Below are 20,144 nucleotides of genomic sequence, written 5' to 3'. Positions count from 1 at the left end.
GCTGTTTTGATTTAGCATTTCTACAAGGGCTCTTCTGGTGTGATTGAATATGGTTGAGTTGACAGTTGGCAGAACATCTAACTCCAGCAAGATGCATTGCTTAAACAGCAATTACACAGTGGTGTCTAGGAGAGGGCACATGTTCGTCCAAGTATATATTTTTGTGGTGGGTCTAACTGATTTGCACTCATGCTCACCCAAGGAAATAAACTGATGCAGAGAAATTTGTTGAGAAGTAAAATGGGAGTGAACCTGTTACTTACAGCTAAATGTCATTTTTGATGTAAGACATTACAGAATTAATATTTTTATTTGTAAGGTAGCTTTTCATTATTGTCTCTTTTGTATCAAGCAAACTTTGCACCCTTCATTTGACTTGCACCCATGTTGTGTAACTCTCTGTCTGAGGGAGTGAGTGGGATGGGAGGAGTGTGGCGCACCAATCTCAGTGACAGCAGCATCGCAAGCAACCATTTTCTTTCTTTCTTTTGTCTTTTTCTGTTGCAAAACCACAGTTGAACATAGTAGGCTGTTAATACAGGATGCACAACCAACCTTTAACAACCAGATAGGCCATATTGCTAAAATCAAAGTTTTATTGTTTGGGTCATGGTTACATAGTGTGTCCTCTTACAGTTACTGTTATTGGTAACATGTAACTTAATGATTCTTTCAGATAAAGATCTGTTGTTAAGCCTGAATCTCCTGGTCATGTGGGAGTCAAGCTGGCATTCGATCTGTGCAGTGTTGATGGATATTAAGAAAGGCAGTGGTCCACAAATTAAAGTTTCGTATCATTTATTTAATTTTGAGAGCAATTCAATTTCAACAATTATGTACACAGATGGCATTTATTTATTTTTATTTATTTCTCAGACCATGGGTAGAAAAGAACAATGCATAATGAACAGTGGCTCCAGATTCACTCCCTGTCTTTTGAATAATAGTTGTACGAGCATTTGCTAACATAACAATTAGTCCATAGAAAATTCCAATAAACTTGCAGCGTCTGTTGAGCAGCTCTCCACATGCATGACTTTCATACAGTGTGTTTACTGGTCATGAATTATATTTCTCAATAGATTTCTCTTTGCATGCTCAAAAATGGATTCCCTGGTGTGCTTGACCTCGACCAATGGGAGCTACCCATGTGTCCTACTAAACCCCCCCTTTTTTTCTTAAATTACAACCATGGTCCAGATCCGGCTCTTCCTCTTTCTCAACTGCAGGCCAAAGTGGACAAAAGGCCAATTGTGTCCTCTCTTACCCATCATGCTTTGGCTGTCCTGGTCGTATTCAACGCAATGATGTCACAGCCATTTATTAATTGTTGTGGTGCTATTGGTCCTGTGTGGCACAATGTGGGCTGCTGGCATCACCGTCTTTTCTCTTAAACTGTGAGTAGCGACATGGTGTTGTCCTAGCCAAAAGGGTTTGCGTCACAGTGGATGTGTCAGGCCATCCAGATAGCTGCGAACACTGACACAGGCCAAAGATATCTGGATTTTTCTTCTTCTTCTTCCTCTTTTTTTCTTAAATACATTATGTTATGTAAGTGGAACCTTGGAGTGGGACATTATTTTCTCCTTCTCAGATAATTTCCATGCTCTGTCAAATCTCAGTCCTCAACTTTTTTCCTTCAAGTCTTTGAAAGTATCTAAAATAACTCAGAGTGTTGGATTACAATTTCACTGTCGTCAGCTATGGGGTATGCTTGTCAATTTCCTGGTTATTTCATAGACGTCATCTAACTTGCTTTCGCTTCTGTGGCCAAGAATCCACTTAAAAATGGTCCCAACCTGAATCCAATGTTATTAGTGAAATCATGACACATTTTTCTTCTCAGTTTGACTCAGTAAGGAAAGGAGCCTTCTTTTTCTCATTCACAATACGTCAGTTGATGGATAAACATAATCCCACTTTTGGAAAGGGGATTTCCTATGATTAATAGAGAAGCCAAATTTTCCATACACAACCAAAAATAGGTGAGGGATAGTTCTGTTGAAATGTTGTACTAAGCCAAAACATTCCGACTGCCAGACTTTTCTCCACCTCGAGGAGCTCCGAAATTAAGAATGAAGCTTTCACTCCTCAATTTCACCTCCTGTTAGCAGTTCATTTTCCCCTTGTCGCCCTCCTGTCTGCGCAGTATTGCTAAGCCCTTTTCCACATATGACAGATCATCATTTCCCATTCTCAAACCCACCGTTTTAGAGCACTGAAGGGCCTTTTGTCTGACTTAAACTTGGGTGGCAAAGGCTGGCATGTTGACATGCTACTTGGCATTTTGGAACTGGGTTTATGGCCTTGGAGCCAGAGCTAGAACACACACACAGACAAACTCTCTCATCCCTACAGGACCCTCCCCTCCGCTCTCCAGCGGCAGTAATCGGTGGCAGGTCCTGGCTGAGGGGGGATCTTGCGTCAATAAATCGTCATGCAGAGCGACTCCCCTGCCTGGAACACAAACAGAAGAGAGGGGCCGTCTGCTGCTGGAGGCCTTGCATAGCTTGTTAAACCCCTCTGAGGCCTGTACAGTCTGGCCAGAAAGAAAGCTCATGCTGGGTTTAGTAGTGTTGGTATTGTTTAGTCTTAGTTGGTATTTTACTCCTTGGAGTGATCCCAGCTTCTTCATCCCGTCTTACTCATGATGATATAGATGCTGGCTGATAGTTGTGCTATAAGCTGGTAGCCTGTAGAGAATCTGCCATGTTTTTTTTTTCCTTGCCTGCTTGTGTGTGTTTACAGAGTGAGACCCAGAATACACGCTGTCCCCTAAATCTACATTTAGTCATAGATAGCTGAATGTCCCTTTGGACTTTTTTTGAGGGGGGTAATTCTGCTATTATTGTTCCATCTTGTGAATACATTCTGCATGTGTGTTTTCATCCATCTCTCTATCCTAAGATTAATTCACACCCTTCTCCATCATGCATGCAACAAAACTAAAAGAGCAGAGCCCAGTAAGGGTGTGGACGAAAGGAAACACATTACCTTAACGTGCAGGTTTTTAGATTAGCAGGTCGGTATGTGGGGAGCAGGAGAGCAGTTGTCTTTCGCTGCAGCAGCGCAGTGTTGAGGTACAGGGTGGGGGCCGCTGCGAGGAGTTGGTTTTTAAAATAAACACAAGAATCACACCTCCTCACTTTTCAGAGTCTTATTCAGACCGCTGAGCCATGGCAGATGGTTGTGAATTATTCATGTCAAGTTTTTTGGGACGAGCACTGCCATGTGTAGATTTTATCCCAGAGATTATTCAGTATCGGAGAGGAGGGGAGGAATGATTGAGAGGGCTGACAGCACAATAAGTGCTTTACAAAAGATGGTGGAGTGTAAACAGCTAATGCCAGATAAGACTGTTGTTATTTTTGTCTCCATTGTGATCGATGGAGCGCCGCAACGTCATTAAGTAGGATTAAAGTTCCTTCTTTTACAGCTGTGACAGTCACTATTTTGTTTTTCTTTGTCAATTTTGCATCCATGTCTTCCTCTAGTATCTATTAGTGCTTTGAGGATGTTGTGCTGAACTAAAAATCAGAGGTGTGGACTTGTGTCACATGGCTTGGACCTCAGTCAGGCTTGAGTCACAAATTTGATGACTTTATGCTTGACTTGACAAATAAAAAAAAAGACTTGGAACTGGACTTCAACACCAGTGACTCTTGATTTTTCTAAGACTTGAGCCTTTTGACTTGAAAATACTTGACACCATCGCCCAAGATTAAAAAGTATGTTATTTAAAAGGTGTGCGCCATGAATCAATTCATTTTTATTTTCATTTCCTAAATCAGCTAACATTAATGCTGCTCATTCTCAGCAGATCGACTGTTAATTTCCCAAATCCATTTGTTTGAATCAGTCTGACAGCATCAAATCAAGTTGTAGTAGAGAAGAACTAACATGAAGTTAGTGAGTGCCATTTGAAAAAATGCCAAAGACATTTTTGTTCTTGTACAAAAATGATGTCTTGGTAAACAAAAACAAATTGCTTTATGTAAAACAGGATGAAAATTGCACACAGAGAACTTCCAACTTTATTTGACATTTGAAGTTGCACAAAGAATGGTTTAGCCCTGCGATAGTATGTCACCCTGTCCAGGGTGTACCCCGCCTTTTGCCTGATGTCAGCCGGGATAGGCTCCAGGCCCCCTGCAACCCCTTACAGGATAAGCGGTTATGGAAAACGAATGGATGAATGAACAAAAAATGGTTAGTTAAGGCCAATATTAACATAAATAACGAGCTAATGCTTAGCTAATGATTTTACTCTGCTGTTAATAATACCTAGATACTGGATGCCAAGATGGCACCTATGCATTCCAATAGAGTTGCTCGTCTGGCACACAGCCAAGAAAAGTTTCTAGCTTCTGGGTTTACTTCTGCAGGGATTGGGCAGCAAGGGATTTCTTTTCACTGCAATACCGCAAGTGGCCACTGGGAAAAAAATGCTGCAAGGCTGAGCTGTGTTCCTGGTGACCTGTTAAAATGGCATTACGTTTGGTCAAGAGCGCATTATGACTTTCTTGTGACTCCAGCCTTAAAGTTTAGGACTTCTCTATCTTGATTTGGGACTTGAGTTCAAAGACTTTTGGATTTTTGTTTTTGGGGGGGGGGATTTTTAATCTTTTCCGTTGACACTTTTTCCACATATGAAGTAAATGTTTTGGATTTTATCGTTTCGGATCAGGTTTTCCTTTTAAAGTACATTTTAAGCATATCAGTTGGACCCGGGCTAAAGTAAAGTAAAAGTGTGTATTGAGTAACCGCATTCAAGCTGAAGCATTAGATTTAGAGGTAATCGAAGTCAGCTGCTGTACAGTTTTAGCCCTCTGCTTCTGAAATAGGAGCAGTTTTTTAATTCTCTCACTTGCCCTTCCTTCTCTTCTGTCACTCTAATTTCCTATCTGTCTTTTCTCTCTCTGTTTCTCAGTTTTAATCAGTTACTGTAATAAGGACTCGCAGTGGGAGCTATCAAAAGCCTGCAGTGGTGGATTAGAAGAGAGTGGCTAGTGTCTGGGCCGGGCCACTGGAAAGTGAAGCATAATCTTCAAAAAGGGAGCTTAACCCCTGCTGACCCACGCTGATGATTCCTCATTTACAGCGGCCATCGTCACAGGGAAAAGGCTCCGGGTGTTAATTGATATGTTTTAGTGTGAACGTTTTGAAAGTTGTCTAAAGATGACTGAAGTCAACCAAAGCAAGAGGCAAAGTTAAGTTGAGCTTATTCAGAGGAAGTAGTTTAGGAAGTTTTTAGGGAGAGTGATGCAGTACACTTCAGTACACTTGCAGCCACGTTCGTAGTCACCACTGCTATCTAGTGATTGTCCAAAGGGACACAAAAGCGCTCCCTCGTATCTCCCTCCTTGATGCATTTGAGTGCTGCAGAAATGTTATTGTTCTCATTTATCCTTGGCTCTGCAAAATTTTTTTTTCCTCAATGGAAAGACGGATGGGAATGAGAGTTGAACCAGACTAAACAGAAGCCTTTTTTAAGAGAACAATGGAAGCCGCTGTGGAGAAATAAGATTACTGCCTCATTATTGTCTTTCTCTCCACAGTTTTCCAGAATATTCCATTCGAGTAATCTCATTGCCAGATGAAACAAGTGTGCAATTTAGCCTTCGGAAGAATTTATTAAGCATTCAAAGCTTTTGCTTCTGCCGGAAGAGAAGCGCAGAATTGAATTATGGTTTTGTGCTCAAACTGCTGGGCCCTGTTCTTTCACACAAACAAAGATCCACCAATCTTCTTTTTGTCCTTTCCCTATTAATTATTCAATGATTTTTATGGTTGATTTGGTAGCTAAATTAGGCAAACAGCATTGGATTTTTAAATTCCTTGAAATGAGGACTGATTACTTACCTTTTGTGTCTACCCATTTTCCTTGTTTATTCGTGCTGGCTTTCAGCAGGCATGTCAGTGAAGTGGGTTGTCTCGAAGCTTTAACACACCACATGTGCTGCTGCTTTGCAGGAAAAACATGTAATTACAACGCAGTGGGAGAAGCAAAAGTATGATTAGAATTGAGGCCTGAGACATACATTCAGGCCAGTATTTGTGTTTGAGCTGACACTATACGCAGATACAGCTATCTGCTGCAGACAGCACTCAGAATAGCCCAGATGTCCAGTTCGTAATAGATATGGAGATTAAGAGCATGCAAGACCTTAAAGATTAACCCATAAGGATCCACATCTGCTACTAAGCTTACAGTATGAGTGAAATGTTCACTCTCTCATTGTCTATGAGTCCTCTGTGCAGCAAACAACTTGGGTATTGTAAGACAGAGGATCCCTGCACGGCTGTATTTCCCATCTGGTTGGGAGGTGCAATCCGCTGTATGAGTTCAACAGGGGACAGCCAAGAAGAGGGAGGCGGGTCAGGTGGGTCTCTTAGGATGTAATCCTCCTGCTTCTATGAACAAAACAAAATCAAAAGTTCCCAGCAGTTACACAATCCCTGTTAGGAAGGGCTCAGTGCACCCTGGGTCTCCCAGGGCAGAATGAACTTTTCCAGGCACTAATCCGAGGATAAGCCCTGAAACAGAGGCCTTCAAACTCCGCTGTGTGCTGCGGTTCACTAAAAAATGCATGAAATGCCCCATGGAGCTGTTGTGTTTGCTACGATTGGCATCCCCTGCAGATATGTACTCACGGTGCTAATGTGGTGATCTAAAGATTCTGGTCTTGCCCTTCAGGAAAGTTGTTAAAAAACAGAAAAAGCTGTACTTTCAGCTTTAATACTGCAAGAGTTGTATGCGTTTGAAACTGACTCAGTTACATGGGTTCATAATCAATCACAGTCCCTCACCCCACCCTCCTCCAGATCAAGAATGACCACAATACACAGCCTAACCTAACAAAACATTAAAACCATTTTCTTCTGTACTCCGACACTCTGAGATTGGTTCTGTGCAGGTTGGGTACTGCCGGGATTTCACAAACAAGAGTTTCTGTTAGGGATAAAAATGTAGACTGGAGTCTTTCTATTACAGCAAGGGATCAACTTGTGAGAGCACTCATATGAATCAATCAGATGCTGCTGGAAGCACATCCGGTGGATCAGCGTTAGAGAATCTCCTTTATTACATGAATGTTTACACAAGAAGATATGTTTTAGATGTAAATAGGTGACACACTACTCATTCTTCATCACCGCTCTCAGCAATATAGTCAGATTAGCTTATTGAATTCTGTAGGACATTTTATAAAATGTCAAAGTATGTGAAGCAAGCTGTGTTTTTTAATGCTGAGATCGTCATTTGTCAAACAGTTAAATTGCTTTTTCTTAATTTAGGTCTACTTTATGCTGAATTTAATATAGGATAAACAACAATGGTATAAAAAAGAATCAAAGCATTAGAGGGATTACTGATCAAATTAAGCCATTAACAGTAACTGCTGCTGCTTTGCCCTCTTTGATTGAAGTGTCCTCTTACCCCCCTACCCCCCAAAAAATAATCATAGTTAGTATTATGTTAGTGGTATTTATTCCCGATTGTTGTTTGACTACCATTTGTGAGAAAGTCGCCCACCGCCACTTGTTGTTGATCATTAAGTGAAACTGCTGGCTGCTATTTATTTGTTTGCTTTGTAGTTTATTCACATGAGATGTGTGTATGTGCCAACTGTGAACAATAGTTTTCAGACAATGTTTTAATGGAGTGCAACTGGGTATTTTTGACAGCAGGTGCACTGGATAAAGGATGGACTGCTCAGTCTCGGTTAGGCAGCTCACTTCTTGCTTTTTCGTGTAACATATTTGTGACAGTTTGTCTGTATGCTCTTTTGTGATGCTCCTAAAACCACTTACCCTTTGAGTCAACATCAAATACTTGAAGCTCAAAGTAGCATCGTAAACCTCAAGCACTTTCATAAAGTTTTTCTGACACCAGGGCGGTTATCTGCAGCATTAGATGACATTGTCTTGTTTAAGATGAGCTCATATCTCAGACCTCTCTCAGAAGCCAGTGACTGTGTGTACAGCACCAGCAGGCAGCAGTAGGGTGCTATGGATCGTCTCTACCGTTCCAATGACTCTGCTGCAGAATGGGCCTCTTTGCGCCTGGCCCACTCAAAACATCATGATTGGACACAGTCTCCATCTAACCCTGACCCCCTATCTGTTTGATGCTTTAAATAAGCAGTGCTGCAAACCAATCTATTCCAAGGGGGACCCTTGCTAACATGGAACAGTCCTCCATCCACCTTGCAATCTTGGACACTGACTTTTATAGACAACACTACACCACAAGGTCTCCAAATTACTGTTGAAATTCAGTCTGTATAGAGCCTCTTCCAAATACGGCCCCAGTGGCGTATGACTAGTTTGCCTGAGGTGGAGGAAGAGGATTTCAAACCAGGAGTTTTCTGGCTTTATAACTCTGATTCAGCTGGGGAAATCAGGGTTGTTAAAGTGAATGTATTATGTTCTTCACTCAGAGCCTTCTACTCAGCAAGGCTTTTGAACTCCTACTGCTCCACTGGAGCTGCTCAGCTGCCAACGGTAGACTCCTGTGGTTGTACTTGGCAGCTTGCATGTGTGAATGTGTGTAATTTGAAGGCCTTAAAAAAAGCAAGCCTGCTTAGTAAACATCCCTTAAATAAATAGCAGTTAAGATCCCTTCTCATAGACTTTCTACCTCATAGCATTAAAAAACAGCAGTGATCCTCCAGGTAGTAAAACTAACAAGAAAATTCAAGTTAAGGTTAATGACATCTTTTCTTTGAGAAAGCAGCCTTTGACACATTTTGTTTCTGTTCAGTCCTGGTTGGACATCTCTCCTCTCCTGATGTCTATATGGACTGTATACTGATGTTTGTCTGTGTGTGTCTCACCTCCAGTGTAATATTCACTTAAAAACTAGAGACCAGCCTGTGATGGGATCAGTCCAGCTGCAATAAAGCAACTTATGGCTTCCCTACTTCCTACCCCCTGTTCTTCGGGTTCCCTTCATCGGGCCACCCCCATCTTCAAACTTGGCCGCCATTTTGATCTCAACTACAAATCTTTAAATTTTAATGATGGCTTCTTGCACAGTTGTGACCAGGGTTGGGAATTAACACAAGCCGTCAGCCAAATGCTGGTAAAAATATGCAAGTGGCTGCTAAATTTGCTAATCTCACCAGCCAAAAAAACAGTGGTGGTCTATTGAGTGGCAGGAAGATGAAGGAAACCGCCATCCACAATGGCAGGTGGACAAAAACGTTTGGTTGTGATGCTACTGCATTGACTAAAATCTGTCCACAGACAGACAGACAGACATATAAACACCAGGCAAAATACTTTTGGTGGTGGTTCCTGCTTCAATAGGTGCCACCAGGACCACATTTTGCCATGTCTTCAGTCTACAAGTGATGACCCACAGTATTACTGAGCCACAGTATCGGGACATGATCCCACTGTTTTGGCTAAACATGTTTGCTATTTTGGATGTGAAGTGACAGATGACTACATGGTTGACTTGCAAAATGTCAAGTTTATGTTTCAGGTATATTAAGCCTCAAAGGGTGAACCACAAAGACCTCTGAACTTTTAAATATCGCTCAGAGACACTAGGGGATAGGCATTACACCCATTTATAGCGTTTCATATCTCTTTTTGAAGACCCAGTTCAGAGAGAGAAGAAGAAGAGTGGAGGGAAACACTGGAGGATAAAAGCTCCAATGGAGTATGAGCTTTGCTCGGTACATTTCAGAGCAGGAGATAAAAGCCACTCTGCTCTCTTGGGCCACAGTGGCTCCTTGAAATTAGAGTGAAATGAAGCCATCCAGTTTTCTCACTTTTGGTTGGCCACTATTTGACTTTTCTAAAAACTAAATTGACATTTTATCAGCTGTAGCTAATTATTGTGTTAATAATTTGTGTTCACTGCAGGACAGTGTTTCCATTGTTTAAGCTCAAGGTAAGATTTTTTCTTTGTGAAGAAACTAATATTTGCTACTTTTTTGGTTTAGAAAGACCATCACACTGTTGAACAAACTAGCTGACCTCATCTTCAGACAGCAGCTAGCAATGTGTAATAATTGACAGCCAACGACAGACAGCTGGTGGATAATGAACACCGCTACTGTTCAGTCTCCATGCTAAACTTTTTAAACATATCACATTAATATTTAAGTCTTGTCAACTTTTGCTCCAAATCAACACCTCCAGGATTCTGAGCTGTGAAGCAGCTCACATTGCCTGTCTGTGAATCTAATGTAATAACTCTAGCAGCTACAGTTTATACCTGTCAACACTATCATTAACAGGAATGTCAACCTTATTTCATTAGAGTCAACGTTTTCAGATATTACCTGCTGATAAATCAGTAATGTTACTAGAAATGGACAACATACTTCATCAATAGATATGATGACATGAGCAAAGTTCAGTATAACACTATTGTTAAATTGTGCCATTTTTATTGATGCTTACTTTTTTGATGGTTTGCCAATTGTGTTTAAAATTGCAATTGTTATATCCAGTACTATGATCATCAATATCCTAATTATTGACAACCTTAGTGGCTCTTCATGGATTTGTGATTTAGGTTATAAACTTATCAGAATATATAATTAATCTTCCACTAATATATAACATATTATGATCTAGTTTGTCTTAAGAAAGTATTACTGTTCCACCATTCCTGGCAACATGAAGTATTTACAGCGGTGCACCCAGGAACCCTGCTGCAGAAATCTATGCAAGATCACTGAGTTCAGCAGCGCTCGTCATCAGTCAAATTGCATGAGACCGAGGTTTGTCGTCCTCCCACATTTGTAATTTACCAGACTTCTCTTCCACCCATTAGCATAACATAGCAAGCTCATTACTTCAGCTTTCAGGAGCAGTAGCCTATTAGATGAATGAAACAAGCAAGGGTATGTTGTAGATTTGCTGTTGGCTAGATAAATGAACTGGTGTGAACACACTAGTTGAATATAAATATTGCTCACTGTGACCTGTGGTTCTGTGAGTTTGTTACAAAAGTTAATTGTTTCTTTCTCTGTCAGCATGTTACTTTGGTTTTGGTTCTGTAGTAGTTGGAGTTTGGTATTGGCAGTGTGAAACTGGATATTGCCTAAATAAAGCATCTAAACTTTGTAAATCATTACCTACATTATACGTGTTGATCTCCTTGTGCAGCTCACTGAAATCTCAGTGATGGTTATCTGATGCCGAACTATCTCCTCTTTGTCGCCCTGACTCTGATTTTGTCTTTGTGGCCATGTCTATCAGGCTCACTGTCATTTGCACACGATTGCACTGAGAGCTAACACTCTAATGAGCATCCGTGCAATGACAAGCCACACAGCAAGCATTTCACTCGCATGGAAATCCAACGGAAGATGCTGACACATCGTGTAATACACGCAAACACTGGTCCGTCCGTGGGAATGTTTATTTGACCTGACAAAGATGCACTCTCAGAGGGGTGTGTGGAACAATTAGATAGTTTGTAGCAAGCACACTGGGTGCAGAAAGCAACACTTGGACACCGGGGGTTGCCAGGGCCTTTTAATGGAGGTTATCTAATTCCATGAAGGAGGAGGACAGTAAAATGTCATGCCTCCTCATTTTAAGATAAATGGACTGTGTTTCTCACATCTCATGCAGTGGGTCTTTTTTTCCACTGCACAACATTTTATTGAATTTTTAAACACTGTTACTATCTTGTGAACATCTCAGGATGGATTTTTGTCCATGTCCATAGTATGCTTTTAAGTTAGCAAACCGCATTGGTATGAGTGAAGAAAATATCAATGTGTTAATGATTATTAAGGTGTATATCATGTAACCATGGCTTCTTTGGTTTGTATCTGACTAGAAATGTTTGTCACATACCGCCTTTGCCATATTTTGTCGTCAGTCTCCATTTCAACCCCACTGTCGGATATTAAACTAATACACCAATCTGGACGTCATGCAAAATATCAGCCTCTGACAAGGTGTATACAACCAAATTAGCAGTAAAATATTGGAACATCATAAAAGTTTGATTATAAATTATACATTTAGTTAATGTAGTTCTAACAGCATACATGCATCCTTTGTTACATTGTCATTGATACCAGGTATGAAGCTAAATCCATGCTTAAATAGTGACTTACTGTAAGTATATGTTCAACTCTGTCTGCTAATTCCATTTGAAAGCCATTTGTACCAGTTTAACATGTCAAGATATCATGTAACAGGTAAACTGCCTTGATTCTCTACATTCTCACATTGTCAACTTTAGACTTGTGTGGCTTTATGATAACATTCCTTGTCTTTGGTGAGGAATCTAAAGTTTTATACGTGAATGGTACAGCTGCGTGTGTCGGGGATCATTGGTGACTGGACAGAGGGAAGGCAAAGAGAGTTATGTTTTTGATCTATTTATAGACCCTATTAATAGACACAACTTGCCCACCCCCTCAAGTATTTTCCTCGCTCACAAATGTATTCACACATTCATTTGGAGAACAGAGGACATTTTGTTGCAAGCACGGATCTAATGGGGCCCCTATCCCCTTTTGTCTACACCAGACACACAGCAGCCTCATGCCAAAACACAAGTAAACAAACAAAATCAGAGTACCAACACAGCACAAAGTGTGTTCGTGAGGATGGTTTCTTATCATAGAAGGTATTTCATTGCATTAAAGCTGATTTCATTTTATTTTTTTTTAAAAAGTTGGTCCTATTTTATGTCTCAAATGAAAGTACCTGCACTTCAAGAAGGTTTTGACCACTGGCACAGCAACATGAAACTCCCAGTTCATAATTTCTGGAGTTTCTTTTACAAAGCTGGACTATTGCTTTAAGCTCCCCATGGACAGTCAGTATCATCACAGACACCTGGGTATTACATCCACAGAGGATCAAGGCAGCCTGTTACATTACCCAATGAAGTCGAGACCCTGTAATAAGGATGACAGTCACCTAAAAGCAGTCCTAGATTACAGTGAATGAAGGATGTAATCACCCAGACCCTAGTGGCCTATGTAATGTCACTTAATGTGCCGTTAATGCACAGTGCTGTTGTTGTTTTTGTTTTTGATTGTGGACTTTCACGTGGTGGAAATTCACTGTCAGCAAGGTGGATGCAAGTAAACAGAATTTCCCAGAGGAAGTCATGATAGCATCACATTAATATTTTGTTATTATGGCAGGCGATAACAAAAAGCTGAACACAAGCTGTAAAATTTCACAGTAAATTGACTGATGATGTTTCAATGCTGCAATTGTCATCAGATTAGTTAGCACCTGCTCATTTCCACACTTATTGAACATGTAGCCACGTGACAGTCAAAGAATCAGGATCCCACAGAGCCATCACACTGAAGCTCTCAGCATGGTCTGCACAAAGAGTCGCAAAGCTGAGTGTAATGTTTTTCTTTTTCTAAAACTTTTACAGTGACTGTATGTTGCCACTGTACAGCATGTATGTGTCTAATAAAAACATTTACCGTGATTATGTCATTGTGGAGGTTTGCCAGTGTGTGCTTGTGTGTATGAAAGCCATGCAATGGACCTCAGTGCACACATTATTATACTGTACCCTGAAACTGTCAGTAAATATAATTTAATCATAAATCGGGCATAGAAATCTACTGACTTTGGTGATGCCCTGACTTTTCATCTACCAACATCAGCAGGTTGACATTTTTGAGGAAAATATTTCAGACATGTAGATGGATTGCAATGAAATTTAGTACAAGCATTTACATTTACAGTCAACCTGTTTTCTCTCCCAACTTGTCAAATACAGACACTTGGTCACTGGCATTTAGTGTCCAATACTGACACACGAGGCACCCTTAGTGTCTGTATGAGATGCACCAAGCCGCATCTTTATTAGATGCTTGGAACAACTTACATAGTATACAAAACAAAAACAAAAAGTCCCCATAGGGAAGAGGTCGGAGTGAGAGGGTGGGTAAAACACACAACTTTCTCCCAGGAGACTGGTGTCCGTGTCCTGTGTGAAACCAAAAGTCAACGTTGAGTCATTTTAACATCATAAGGTAGTACAATATGTCATTTGTATGTCAAATGATCTATGTGACATATGTCACGTCATGTCACGTTAGCAATGAACAGATTTATTGTAATCCAGACCAAGATCCATACATCATCTATTTTCCTCTGCTTATCCGGGGCTGGGTCGTGGGGGCAGCAGACTAAGCAAGGAACTCCGCACATCCTTCACCCCAGCAACAATTTCCAGCTCCTTCTGCAGGATTCCAAGGTGTTCTCAGGTCAGATGAGATATATAATCCCTCCAGCGTGTTCTGGGTCTACTCTAGGGACTCCTGCCCTGGATGTGCCCAGAAAACCTCTAACAGGGGGCGCACAGGACGCATCCTGATTAGACGCCCGAACCACCTCAACTGGTCCCTTTCGATGTGAAGGAGCAGCCGCTCTACTCCAAGCTCCCTCTGTATTTCTGAGCTCCTTTCCCCAATCGTGGGGGCTGAGCCCAGCCAATCCAAGATTTTTTTTCAGACCTAAAAACTAAGTTAACCTACTTTGTATGTTTATTCTGAGAGGACTGCGTGCATGTAAGGAGCAGAAGCTGTACATTTCCTGCAAATACAGAAGTTTATTTTGAAAAGTCAATGCATGCAGCAAGTGGAAACTGACACTCTGTCCCTGACCATCCAAAACTGATGCCAGAGGAGTACCTAGAACATCATAGTTTAATCGATAGGGCCACAGACCAAGTGTCAGTATTTGACGCGTTGGGAGTGAGAATGTGTTTTCCCAACAAGATGATTTGTAGTAGCGCTGGCAATCTCCTAACTTTTGATTGAGCATCATCATCCTCAAAATATGAGATTTCCCAATACTTTGGTTTATGAGCAAATACCTGTATAACCTAAACTAAGATGATGATCTTATGTGAACATTAAAACCACTAAACATCAGCATGTGTCACTTGAACATGTTGTCATGCAAACATTTAGCTAAGTACCGTCTCACTGATGCTCTTGTGTGACTGTAGCCTCTTATTCTTGTTTCCATTTAAAATTAAAATAAATTTCTGAACCACAGAGAAATAAAAAACATACATATTTGCTGAACAGAACTTTAAGTAAATGAAAAACATAATGGCTAACAGCAGAGTCATTACTGTAAGCAGGGAAGTGTTCATTTGGAGCATAAGTACATTGTCAGGATGATTTGAAGGACATTAGATGTGGGTACTTTATGAAAGCTGGTGGCAGGGATGTCACAAAGGTTGTTGTGTTTTACCTCATTAGCTCTTTTTAATTTATTAGAACACAGTTTTTATGCTGGGTCAATTCAACATGACTTCTTAAGGTGGTTTGCAGTATGCATCTTTGATATAGGCTGAACACATTGGGTATCCTTGTTCATGGCAGAACTGTAGAAAGCACTTTATGTAGTGGGGTTTGAACCAACAACCTTTTAGTTCCTGGATGGCATGTGGAACCAATCTGCTAATATTCTGTCCAGAGAAAGAGGCAAGCCTCTATCTCCACTGGCAAAGGTCAGGCTGGACATAGGCCCCCGTTATTGAAGGCCCTTTTGTCAACACCACCACAATAAACAAGTGAGCCATTCTCAGCTCTGCTCCAGTCTGCTCATGCTGCATGAAAACAAGCGTGACTATTTTAATTGTAATTAGAGGGAGAAAATTGGTGTATGGACTTAGCCAATCATAGAGAGTGAATAACATTGTGTGTAGGTGTGTGTGTGTTTGTGGGTCAGTGTGTGTCTGTTAGTGTATGAGGACATGCTCCTTGTATAGTTGTTCAGGGCAAGCACAGTCACAGGCCCTTTCATTTCTCCTTTTATGTGAACAGTGAAGCTGTCATGACTGACACTTCATGAAACGGCGCTTTAAAATCTAGCAGTCAAAGGCCGTAATTGTAGCGTGTTTAGTCACACTGTTAATACATTAGTTAGTGTGAGAGTGTTCCAGAGGGGTTTATTCTACCTTTATTCAGTCGCTGCTTCATTAGTATGACTCACATCCTGACATTTCATTGCTTGTGTGTGTCATCTTACTGTCATCCCAGCCACTTAAAAACTGCAGCAAGCCCTACTGCTCATGCGGCTTTCAGCAGTGTTCTCACCAAGGTTTCACAAGGCCAGTATGTGAACACTTTATGAAACTCTGGATACAACCAATTAGATTGCTTCTCTTGAAATCTAAAACTGCATTTTTCCCCCTAAATGTCCGGTAAGTGGTCTATATAATTGGTAAAAATAACACGTTAACGGAGATAACATCAGACCTGATGTATTTGGCAAAAAATGTTTTTGCTGTACTATAATGGAAGTGCACAGCAAGCCACAATCAAACTCACCGCAGGTCAGCCAGCGTGGTTGATACTGTGAGCTTTGTCATGGATAGGTAAGTGACAACAGTCTGCCGCCATGCAAGCTGCGATACTATACTTAAGCTCATATTAACATGTTCCCAGTGACAACAAAAAATCATAGGGGTGTTTATTAGCTAGGGATGCTTATTTAACAGATAGCCAACCCTCCTTGACCGATCATTAAAGGTTAATCGACAAGCTGGGGGGATGGGTTACTGTTTAAAATGGCTGAATATTATTTAATTGTAGACCGACATGTAGCTTATTGCTTTGCTCAGCGCCTCCTGCTGTCCCTCTCTCTGTGTCTATTTATCATGACACGACTATGGTAGTGTGAGCTCCGTGTCTGATGTTGAACTGAACATTCTGTGTAATGGCAACAACAGAAAGTTTGCTAGTCCTTTCCACCAGTGAAGAGGGTTAGTGTCCAATGGCGGGGAGTGTCACTCATATAGGTGTCCTCCTCTGCCTCTGGGTCATTTGCCTGTTGGGGGGGCGCTGTGGTCTTCTCCCAGAAGCAACATCATGGCATTGCCCTGGTGATGTTGCGACAAACACAGTCTGGGCAGCAGAAGACTCAGCTGTCTCATCATCTCCCCCTGTAGAGGCAGTAAGTTATAATTAATACATGATGTACTATTTATGTAATTACTATGTACTATGATGTCATTAAGATAATTAATTATTTGCAACTGTTTCACTTATAGTAATAGTTGGTCAATGTTTTTTTTAACTTTGCATGTTGGTATACTAGCATTTTCTTATGAGCACTAATCAAAAAGCACAGCTGCTAATAGGAATGTGTTTAGTTTTGCACAGGTATTTGGTCATAAACCCAAGTGTTAGACGATTTAAAGTGTTCATCTAATTACAGCATTAAATGAAAAGTTCAGAGATCACCAAAGTTCTTACAAGTCATCCTGAGGGAGACATGAATGTGTGTGCTAAATATCATGACAGGCCATCCAGTTGTGGTCAAAACATTTCACTCAAAACCACAAATGTCAACCTCATGGTGGTGTTTGTGGAAAAGTCAGAGGATCACCAAAGTCATTTGGATGCATCCTCTGGGCTGTGTCGGTATCTATACCAAATGTCATGGCAGTCCACCCAGTAGTTGTCAAGATATTTCAGTCTGGACCAAAGTAATGGACCGACTGGCGAACATTGCTTTCCCTATAGAGCCATGCCACTACCATTGCAAAAAGAAATACAAAAAAAACACATGATGCTTTAATGCTTAAACAATTGCATGCTTACATGCCAAGAAAATGTGGGTGTAGAGATGGCGACAGACAGTTCAAGTGTGACACAAGCTGTTTTGGAGCTGTAGCACATTTCCGAAACAGTCATATAGACATACTGTGGACATGTTTTAGTTGAATAGCACCCTTCCCCCCAAAATGTGCAGTTGCTTTAGCAAAATACTTGTAGGTTGAAATCAGTCATAGATGTTCAACTCAGTGAATTTTTTTCCACTGCCATCCCTCCGAAACACTTAATACTATTGAAATATCTCACAGCTCAAAATAAGGTGATAAAGTGTGTATTGTTACCAGTCAATATTCTAAGCACACTGTGTTAAATAAATAAATTTCAGGCCATACTGCCCCACCCTACAATGAATATGCTGTTAAGACTTCGGAAACTTACAGTTTGTCTTTCCAAGGAATGATACATTCTCCCCCTTACCACAGACAAAGCCTGATCTTACACTCAACCCCACCCCCTCCCTCACATCCCTACATTTGCTTCAGTCAAACGATTTATGTCTAATTACCGGTTATAAGCTCTGCACTTCCTCTGACAGGCTCCATATTAGAAACCAAATCTTATAATTAACCCATCCTCTCACATGAAAGTAATGGCAGTGCTCTGCCTTGTCAGAGGCCCATGTTGACAGTTCTGTCATCTCAGCCCAGCCCTCCCCACCAATGCCTTTCCAAATATCCCAGCAGTTTAAGGAAAGATGAGCTGGCTAATGGACTGCTCACTAGTGGAGAAGAGTGAAGAGATTGACCTTGAGCGATTTCTGGTTAAGTTGTTTGAAGAGAGAAAGCATCCACTAAATTGGACAGTAAGGGAGTGTGAACGGGATACAGCTGAGTACCTACAAATGACTTAATATGGTTTTATAATGTTTAATAAATCAAACTTGCAGAAGTTTTAATGTTTTCCTATAAATGCTTAAAAGTACATATTATTATTTAATTTAATAATATTGATTTTCCACTATATTAGCCCTCAACTTTACATTTCAGCCAATATTGAATATTTCACTGCTTAGTTTCACTATACACAAAAGTGGCAAGGAGAATTATGATAGAGGAAAACTTTAAATCAGTCCCAAATTATCTTAAGATTTTAACCACTTTGCAATGATTGTACGGCTAAAAAAGAAGAAGAAAAAAAAAACTACATTTAAATTTATTTATTTGGATCCCCATTAGTTACTACCTAGGTAGCAACTACTCTTCCTGAAATGAAATCCTCAAATTTCTAATTTTAACAAAAAGCGCTTAACTGTGTATCTTGTTGCCATAGTTACAAGTATAGACCAAAATAGCCTTGAATTTCATTACTTTAGCATCAGTCAAGTGCTTGCATTTATAGACAGCATTGCTTTTGTTTACTTGTCCATATGTGGCAAATATTGATGTTTAATTTACTTTTCTTTTTGCTTAGACTGTTCCTGCTTCATTCAGTTTCGTTTCCGTCTCTAAAAGTGACGGACAGTACAGTCTGTTAGATGTTAATATTGTTTTATGAGGTGATTTCTCGAGTTTTTAAACAACACTTTGTGTGAAACTTGGCTGTCCTTCAGATTGCCGCCGCCGCCGAATGATCTAGGGGAGTTTTGGGAGTGGATTAGTGTTGCTGAAGGAGCTTGTTGACATCAGATGGCATGGGAACTATGAATCCACACACAAGGCTCAACGAAGGAGCTCAAGCAAACCTGCAGCGGGCACGTAGAGAGGGGGAAAAACAAATAAACTAAGCCCAAAGCAAGTATCCCCACAGTTGGCATGTTCCCATAGACATTTGGTAGAGAGAGGATGGATACAGGAACACTCTGGCTATCAGAGAAAGGTCCTATTGGTGTTTTCTCTCAGTCCATGGTAGTGGTCAAAAATATTCAACATGTTTGACAATGTGAATGGCTTTGTTATAAGATATTAAGCCATTTTTGTTGGTCAGCATCGGAATTGCAAATATTTGTAATTTGTCGATGCTGCATGACGCTCTTCAAGTAGAAAATGTATAAGTGATCCCCTTCCTGTCCTTGTCATAAAAAGGTGTTTGTGTATCCAGGCGTGCAGTTCAAGTGTAATGTGCTATCTGATGCCTGTTCAAACAGGACACTTGGTAAAAGAAACATACAGTTTAAATCACAGAGCCCACAATGGTGGATAATAATAATAATAATAATCACAATGACAGCGCAATCCACTCAGCATCAGATTGCTCGTTAATCCCACAGTAAACTCTAGCTAAAACCTGAGTGAGTCAGTATTATTACAGATAATCCCCTGGTCTGGTTTATGTGACGTGCTGGTGAATGCAAGCCTAAATCACACGCACACGCACATGCATGCCACTCTGTTTCCAAACTGATTGCATTTCAGCTATTGTCTCACTTTCAGCAGCCGCACAGATCACAGCACAAAGCAGATGGCTGCTGTGTATAATGTCACTAAGAGACTGTTTTATCTCATTGATGCAGTGCTGACTGAATGCTGTCAAAGGACTGTCATCAACTAAATGTAGGGCCCACTGTTCACTTGTACTTAAGGACATTTAGGTGTAGGGATTAATTTTTTT

At 40.7% G+C, this 20,144-nt stretch overlaps 1 protein-coding gene across 2 annotated transcripts in view; it reads left to right on the top strand.

Moving 5' to 3' along the window:
* hdac4 (histone deacetylase 4) overlaps positions 1–20,144 on the top strand; it is a 150,505-nt gene that overhangs the window by 17,368 nt on the left and 112,993 nt on the right. The window lies entirely within an intron of this gene.

This window comes from Epinephelus moara, chromosome 7, assembly GCF_006386435.1.
Source record: "Epinephelus moara isolate mb chromosome 7, YSFRI_EMoa_1.0, whole genome shotgun sequence".
NCBI lineage: Eukaryota > Metazoa > Chordata > Actinopteri > Perciformes > Serranidae > Epinephelus > Epinephelus moara.
This window is presented reverse-complemented; position numbering and strand designations above follow the sequence as displayed.